At 40.2% G+C, this 8,357-nt stretch overlaps 1 pseudogene; it reads right to left on the bottom strand.

Moving 5' to 3' along the window:
- Nucleotides 1-323: 323 nt before the first annotated feature.
- On the bottom strand, nt 324-431 carry LOC115505732 (annotated as a pseudogene).
- Nucleotides 432-8,357: the final 7,926 nt, after the last annotated feature.

Below are 8,357 nucleotides of genomic sequence, written 5' to 3'. Positions count from 1 at the left end.
TCATATGGGTAGATAAGATTAATGTATTAAGTATAGCAAACCATTATAGTAAAAAGTTCTAACATCTGGTACTCCACTAGTTGCGAAAGCTTTAGAAAATCACAATAGTCGTAACTCCTAATTTAACTGTTTGATCTAGTAATCAGGCTTCAGTTTCAATACATTTTGAAAGTTCCCTGAAGAAAATGTGAAGTTCAATCAAACTTATATCATTAGGGGGAAGGAAAAAAAAAGGAGTAAATGTGAAAATGGCGTTAGTGGAATCTTTGGTCACGTGATCCCTTTTCCTCCTTTCTGTCAATTCACTGTTTAACTAAGGTCTTTTTCTACGGATTCCACATTCTCCCATCCAAGTACTAACCAGGCCCGACCCTGCTTAGCTTCCGAGATCAGACGAGATCGGGCGCGTTCAGGGTGGTATGGCCGTAGACTGGATTCCACATTCTCAACTGCTGCCTCAGCAAACACGTTTGTTGAGTCCCTATTCTGTAGATGGTTCCATGCATAGAATTTAAAAGTTGTCACCTGGGGCGCCTGGGTGGCGCAGTCGGTTAAGCGTCCGACTTCAGCCAGGTCACGATCTCGAGGTCCGTGAGTTCGAGCCCGGCGTCGGGCTCTGGGCTGACGGCTCAGAGCCTGGAGCCTGCTTCCGATTCTGTGTCTCCCTCTCTCTCTGCGCCTCCCCCGTTCATGCTCTGTCTCTCTCTGTCCCAAAAATAAATAAACGTTGAAAAAAAAAATTTAAAAAAAAAAAGTTGTCACTCATCACGTACTTATCTGACTGGGGAATCAGGAGGCAGAGGGAGCAGGAAAGAGGTCAGGAAGCCCTCCCTCCATGCAGGGTTCAAATCCCACCTGTGAAACTTTGTCCTTGGGAGACACTGGGGAAATCCCTTAATCAAACTTAGACTTAGAACCCCCACCTCCTGAAAACAATGGGAATTTGGTTTCTTCCTTCACCTGTTGAAAATATTTAATCTCATTTTTGGCTGGTCTAATTGGCAATTAATCTAAGTCTACTGAGTCTGCAGATTCTAGAGTGGGAATGTCTTGTTATCAAAAAAGTGACTCAAATGTTCCTGTCATTTTAGAGGCAGAGGGGATAGTTTGAGGCTATAATAGTGAGTGGAGGCTCCCTGGAGGGGTGACTTTAGCCAAGTGTTGAGTATAGGGCAGGACTGGCATGGTAAATAGAGTCATCTCATTTTCTAAAGTTGGAGAGTATTATCATTTTTAAAGTGTGTGTGAAACGAACTCTCCAAAGCTAATGCAGAGGTGGTCATCAGCTTACCCCAAGTCAAATGATTATACATTCTAAATTGGTATTAATTAATCAGTGATGGATTTTTCCCTTTTCTCTTAAAAAAAGACATTAACATAATGAAAATATTCCCGTTTAGAGAATTATCTATGCAAGACATTGAGCCATTACCAAAATCTTTTAAGACAATTTTGGGGGGCCTGGGTGGCTCAGTTGGTTAAGCATCGGACTCTTGATTTCGGCTCAGGTCATGATCTCAGAATTCATGGGTTTGAATCCTGAGTAGGGGCTGTGCTGTCCCTCTGTGTTGTCAGTGCAGAGACTGCTTGGGATTTTTTCTCTTCCTCTTTCTCTCCCTCTCTCTCTGCCTGTCTTCACCCACTCTCTCTCTCTCTCAAAATAAAGAAACTTAAAAAAAGACCACATTGTGGGGTTAACAATTTGACGCTAATAGTAAATCTGAATAGAACGTTGTAGTGTGCAAAAGACTCTTGAACAAAGTATAAATTATTGGCATAAGCTATCATGTATACAAGACAAAGTATGACCTATAGTAGAGGGTCAGAAATCACTATTCACCTTTTTGTAGATACGCGAAAAGTTACAGAGAAATTCAATGACCTGACTGCAGGTCATTGATGAGTTAGACTCTTTCCTCAGTCTCTACACCCAATGTGGGGCTCAGCCTCATGACCCCAAGACCAAGCGTCACATGCTTTTCCGACTGAGCCAGCTAGACACCCACTTCTTGTTTTTCGGTTTATGCTTTCACTTGGTTGTGCAGTGGTTTTCACTCCATGAATGGCTCCAAATCTTATCTCCACACACTTCACTATTTTCCTAAGCTCAAGAGATCTGCTCTTAACTGCCTGCTGAACATTCCCATGTGGAGACCCTATCAGCACCTCAAACTCAACACGTTAAAAACAAACTCATTATCCCTCGTGCCAAATCATCTCTTCTTCCCGATCTCCGTAACTCTGTTGATAACGTCACCACCCCCAACTCACCTAGGCACCACAATAACACAAGGTCTCATGTCATGAGAACTTCAGGTTGCTTTACTTATGTTGTTTCCATAATCTTAGCCGAACCTGCAAAGTAGGGTGTTTGATTTCACTGCTCCTCCTTTTCTGCATTCCTAGTTGACGATTGGTGTCAAACAGGCCTGGTTCCCAATAACAGCTCCTCCACCGATTAATTGTGGGGACCTTGGGAAGGTGACTTTATCTCAGTTTTCCTGGTATGTAAAATGGGAATAAGAATATCCATTTGCTTAGGAGGAAAAACATCTTGAGGTCAGAAAGGAGTAAAGAGCAGGTGAATTGGTAGCAGAGGGAAAGTACATTGAAAGTGTCCCCTTATGGTGGTCTCTTTCACTCAGAAGTGGGATGCTTTTGAGAAGGTGTAGCTTCGAGGTGGGGCCAGAGGAAGGTAGCAAACATTTACACAGCTGCTCTGAAGGACGAAACGGCTGGGAGTGATCCCAGAGGGAAGACTCAAAGAGGTCAAAGAGGAGGACCAGTGTGCACCGGGAATGAGGGATGAATGTCTAGGAGTGGGAAATGGAAGTTTACGATTGCAGAAGTGGGACAGTTCCTGGTGAAAAGTGGTCCCAAGAGTGGATGGCTGTTGTGGAACACAGGTGAAAGTCTTTGGGGTCAAAGAACTGGAGCACAGCCTGTCGGCTGGGTAATCCGCTCGTATAGTGGAATTTACCGGGATGATGGCAAGATTAGAAGGTGAACAGGTGGCAAAGTTAAAAAAAAAACAACGGTGAGGGCAGAGACTGGGAGACGATGAGAAGGTGGCATTACTGAAGCATGAGGATGCTCTGCTGCCTGTTCTACCTCTATTCTTCCAGATGTTTGTCCCGCACAAAGCATCCAGAGCTGTCTCTACAAAGAACACATCTGATCATGCCATTCTCTGCCTCAGCACCCGTCACGTTGTTTCCATGGTCTACATCTCTTTCTTGCCTCTGTGCACTTATCTGCTCCCGTTGTCTCTCGACTGGAATGGCTTGGCTTCCCTTTCTGCCAGATGCTGTACGAAGCTGACACACGGATCCCCCAGCCGGAGGTGCTGTTTCTCCCTGGACTCCTGTAGTGCCTTATTTCAATCTCCCTTCTGGCCTCTGTGACATGTGTCTTGTTTTACAATGTCTGCTTCGTGCAACTGATCTCAATGGTGCACCATTTTTGAGTGCAAGGCCATTTGTTGGCATTTGGCAATATGATAGCTGTGTATACTTTATTTGTAAAATAACATTTTTATGAATGTGTTCATTGTAGAAAACTTGGAAACCACCGAAAAGCACATCTTCTCACACAGACACACAAAAAAGAAATAAAAATCCTTAGTCATTATAGCGTTTAGAGATAAGACTGCTCACATATTAATATGCGAGCTTCCAATTGAAGGCTTACATTATAATACGATCTGTTCACGGTCATATCACCTCAATCCCTGGCTACCAATTGGAGTCATTTGGGGAGCTTTTACGTCTGGGCCTCATCCTTAAACATTTGTATTTATTTGGTCTTAAGTGGGGCCTGAGTAAGCTCTCTGTATGTATAACAATAATCATAATACTTCTTGAGGGTTATTGTTCCAAGCAATTTACAAGTACTGTCATTGAGTCCTCCAAATGATCACATGAAGCTGGTATTCTTATTACGTATCCCCTTTACTCCTACCTTTAGTTGCGAAAACTAAAAACCAGTGACATAAGTAATTTGCCCCAAACAAGTGTTAAATGGCAGAGCCGGAAATAGACCCAGGAATTCAGGCACCAAAGCCTACTCATAAGTATATAACCTGGATTAACGGGTACATAACAGATATACACAAATTATGTATATTTCTAAATCAAAACAATGTCATTCTTAAAATGGATGTGTTTCCTGCTTGCTTTGTGGGTATTTAGATGGCCTTAATTTCGTGTCATTTTATTTAAAAAAAATTTTTTTTTTACTTTTTTTTTAATTTATTTTTGAGACAGAGAGAGATAGAGCATGAAGGGGGGAGAGTCAGAGAGAGACGGAGACACAGAATCTGAAACAGGCTCCAGGCTCTGAGCTGTCAGCACAGAGCCCGATGCGGGGCTTGAACTCATGGACTGCAAGATCATGACCGAAGCCGAAGTCGGACGCCCAACCGACTGAGCCACCCAGGCGCCCCAATTTCTTGTCATTTTAATTGCGTGGTGAAATTTAGCAGGGATTAAGTCAGCCAAATCATGGTTTTGTACATTTTATCAGATGTTTGAACTTGTCTTAACTCCGGTCTTATAATCTCCTGAATGGAAGCCTTGTATTTGTTTTGAGAAAAATTTCTGTGAATTTTGTGTTTGGGGCTAAAGGTTTTGCTTTGGCTACCTACCCAGAGACTAAAGTTCTTCTCGTGTGGTGTTGCTGGAGACTCCACAGCTTATCTTTTATAGCATATATCTGATTTTTCTAAAGTCCCAGAAGGCTCTCAAGACATCCGACATTCAGCTCCATTCCCTTGCTCTTGAAATTAACACCTAAAGATGAAATAAATCAATTCAAGAATCAAATCTGCCTGCTGAAGCAGATTATGATCTAAGCACCAATTTCCTTCTTTTAGGGGCATTTCCCAAACTAGAAATCAAAATTTGTCCGACTCAGTACTATGTAACAATTGGTTTATAATCTTCCACATCGATGATCCAATTATCAGCTGTGAAAATAGATTTTTCCCAAGATTGTTCATAAAGCTCTTGTATTTGGTAAAGGAACATGTAAAAAAATAGGAAAGGAAACACGAATTTAAGGTTTTCAAAGTCTTAGGAAATTCAAGTCAGTTGCCTGGAATTTGAGACTGTTAACTTAAATTTCACCAGAAAGTATCTGTCCAATCAAGAACATGGCAGAGATTTCCAGTTACCTCTCAGTATCCATTCTCCTCTCTCTCCTCACTACTAGAACCCAGAGGGGTAGCTGGCCACACAGATACTCAGAATAAAGTCTACATTCCTATTCTTCCTCGCAACTTGGCGTGGCCTTGTGACGGGTCTGGAAAATGTAATGTATATCGAAGTAGGGTGTGCAAATCCTTCCCCCTTCCTTCTGGCTGGCTGGCATGTCGATGCAGTGGAACAGAGGAAGGGGGTAAAGAAATGTGGCCGTTCCATAATCAACAAACAATAGCTATTCTAATTGTATGTGCTAAGAGCCTCTTTTCCACTTGGGGCTTACCTTTTCACTCCCTGAATGAGGTCTTTTGCTAAAAAGATGTTCTTAATTTCAGTGTTATTCAATTTGTCAGTTTTCCCTCTTTTATACAGTTGCTATTCAAGTAGCCTTTTCCCACCTCAAGATCTCAAAGACTCTCTTATGGTATTTTCAAAAGACTGCTCTACAATTCACATTTAGGTATGCAGTTCTCCTGGAATTAGTATAGGTATATGTGGTGAGGCTGGGGTTAAGTGTTATTCATTTTCCAACACGGCTAATCAATTGCCTCTGGACCATTTATTGGACATCAGATACCCCAGTGCTCTGCACTGGTCACCTTTGTCATAGATCAAGTGTTCATGTACACGTAGGTCTGTTTCATTACTCTGTCCTTTTATATTGGTCTCTCCTTTTATCCGTGTAGTGGTGCCACGCTGTCTTAATTGCTATAGCTTTATAATAAGTCTTTATATCAGCTACAGAATTCTAGGTCAGCAGTTAGTTTCTTGTAGAATTTCAACATATTATTCCTTTGTCGTTTGTCTTTTGCTGTTTCTGTTGAAATATCAGCTGTTGTTCTACTCTTTTGAAGACAATCTTTTTTTCCATTTCTTTTTCCTCTTGTCTTCAAAAATTCCTCTTGAGATATTCTCATTATCTATTACTCGAATATAAAACATATGGGTGTAGTTTTTTTTTTAACCTCTTTTTCTTTACCAGAAGAAAGAGGATCTTTGTCTCTCTCCTCAGTCCCTTGAGCATTAACCAGTCCTCTGCTTGTATAGAGCAGTTAATAGTATGACTCAAAAGAATTATTCTCACCCTGGCTAAAAAGACTTCATTGGTGGGACTCTCAGAGACTTGGCTGAAAAAGCTCCAGCTGCCTGGGTAACTGAGAAATGCAGGAGCAGAATCTCCGTTTTCAATCACTTCCCAGGGCAGGCTTTTTTTTGGTTCAGGAAGAGCGGGAATGCACTGTGATTCTTAAAGAAACTTGGTGCAGTTTCGATTCATGATTACGGATTTACAAGGCACCCGTCTCTTTGCCACGTGTATTTCCTTAGAGGAAAAAAGATGAGTAGACACAGTGATCTGTTTCACTCGAGATGACAGGAGACGTTAAAAACAAGGGCAACCAAATGATACAGACTGCATGAAGTTGGCCAGGGATCTTTTTATTGCCTCCTAATGTATCCGTTCCTATTCTTGGTTTACTTAGCAAGGGTGTGGCCCCGACTTTTTGGTGCAGGGAGTTAGCTGTTATTATAACCTTACGACAACTCTATAAGGGTTGCGACAAAAACTGAATGTCACTTTCATAGACTTTTAGAATGACTCCTTGGTGAGGAAGAAAAGGTTTAATCTGGGTTCATAAAATTGCTCCTTGATACTATAATAAATTTTCACCACTATTATAGGACCTGCTTTGAATTCTAGTTTATTCCAGCAAATAAGAGATAATCACTACATATTTTTTAAATAAATTGATGAATGACCTTCTATTCTCATGTGATACTTTTCAAATAAACATTATTTCAGCCTATTATTTGACAGGGGAATATACTTTTCCATTTTGACCATTTATTGGCAGATACCTCATGCCTTGAAAAACCCTAATTTGGACTTTTTTCCCATAACAGGGGAATAAGATAACACAAAAAATTTACATTCATTAACAACAAGCACAATTTGTTAATAAGATGCTGGAATCAGGCGTCTTTATTTTTGATCACAAATGAATAGTCATCCTATCTCCATTGCAGTGGCTGGTCACATAGAAAACACAAATACAGATGAGTTAAGTACTTGACAGATTGCCATGATAAGACTTAAACAGGTAAATCAGTTGCAAAGGGAAAAAAGAGAGATTTGAAATAAAAGTTGGAGTTCCAAGTTGTTGCCTTCTGCCACAATAAGGTATTAAAGATAAATGACCACAGAAGGAGAGCTGGGATACCCAGCGTCAACAAAATTGGGAGAATAAAACTACCACTTTGATGAGATTAAATGCAAATTCATGAAAAGCATGTGATCATGTAAAAAATAATGAGCACATATTCATTCTCGTTTGACAGATGAGAACAATTGGTGGCCCCTGCTCTTGACCGTGATGCTACAGTGCCTCTCCAGAGATGGCAAGCAAGGATATCAAATGCTGTTTATCCTCAAATATCAAATGAAGCCCAGCTTTCACAGTTATGCTTTGAAAAAAAAAATTACAACACTGTTGTCATTGCTGAAAAAGTCTCTCTTATTATCCTTATTTCTAGAGGCAGAGAGGATTCAGGAGATAATGCCAGTAAAATACTTTTAGCTTGTTATAGTTTAAACACAGAGAGACCATTATTATTGATGAGTTTTAGCAGCTAGTCTATACTGTAAATACACACAGAAAGGGGCGTGTAAAAAGTCCAATAAAAAACCGGCATCAGACACAGAGAGAACCAAACCCTTTCTGCCACCAAAAAAACCCATACAAAGGGCACAAAGTTCATGGGCATGCACTTTTTGCTACATTATTAATTAGGCTACGCTGTTTGATTTTTTTTTTCTGTCAAAGATCAGCTAGAGTAATGGCTATGAAGAATTATCAGATGCAATACAAATAATTTTATGTTAGTTTTATTCCAAAAAGACTACAAAAAGGCTTCAAGTGATAGACGGAAGTCTTGGTTATTAGATTACCTAATGTTTCAGAATACAGACAATTTCCATTTAGCTTTAACTAGTTCCTGGACACATTTAATTTTTTTTTATATCACATAATTTAATTCACTCATAAAATAGTAAGGATGCAGATGCCATTAAAAAGTTACCCCAAAATAACAAATATTATAAATAAGGCAGACATTTCATTATTTTAGAATATTAGAGAAAATGAATATATTATATAT

The sequence above is a fragment of the Lynx canadensis genome, chromosome F1 (assembly GCF_007474595.2).
Source record: "Lynx canadensis isolate LIC74 chromosome F1, mLynCan4.pri.v2, whole genome shotgun sequence".
NCBI lineage: Eukaryota > Metazoa > Chordata > Mammalia > Carnivora > Felidae > Lynx > Lynx canadensis.
The sequence above is the reverse complement of the archived record's forward strand: the minus strand, read 5'-3'. Positions and strand labels throughout refer to the sequence as shown.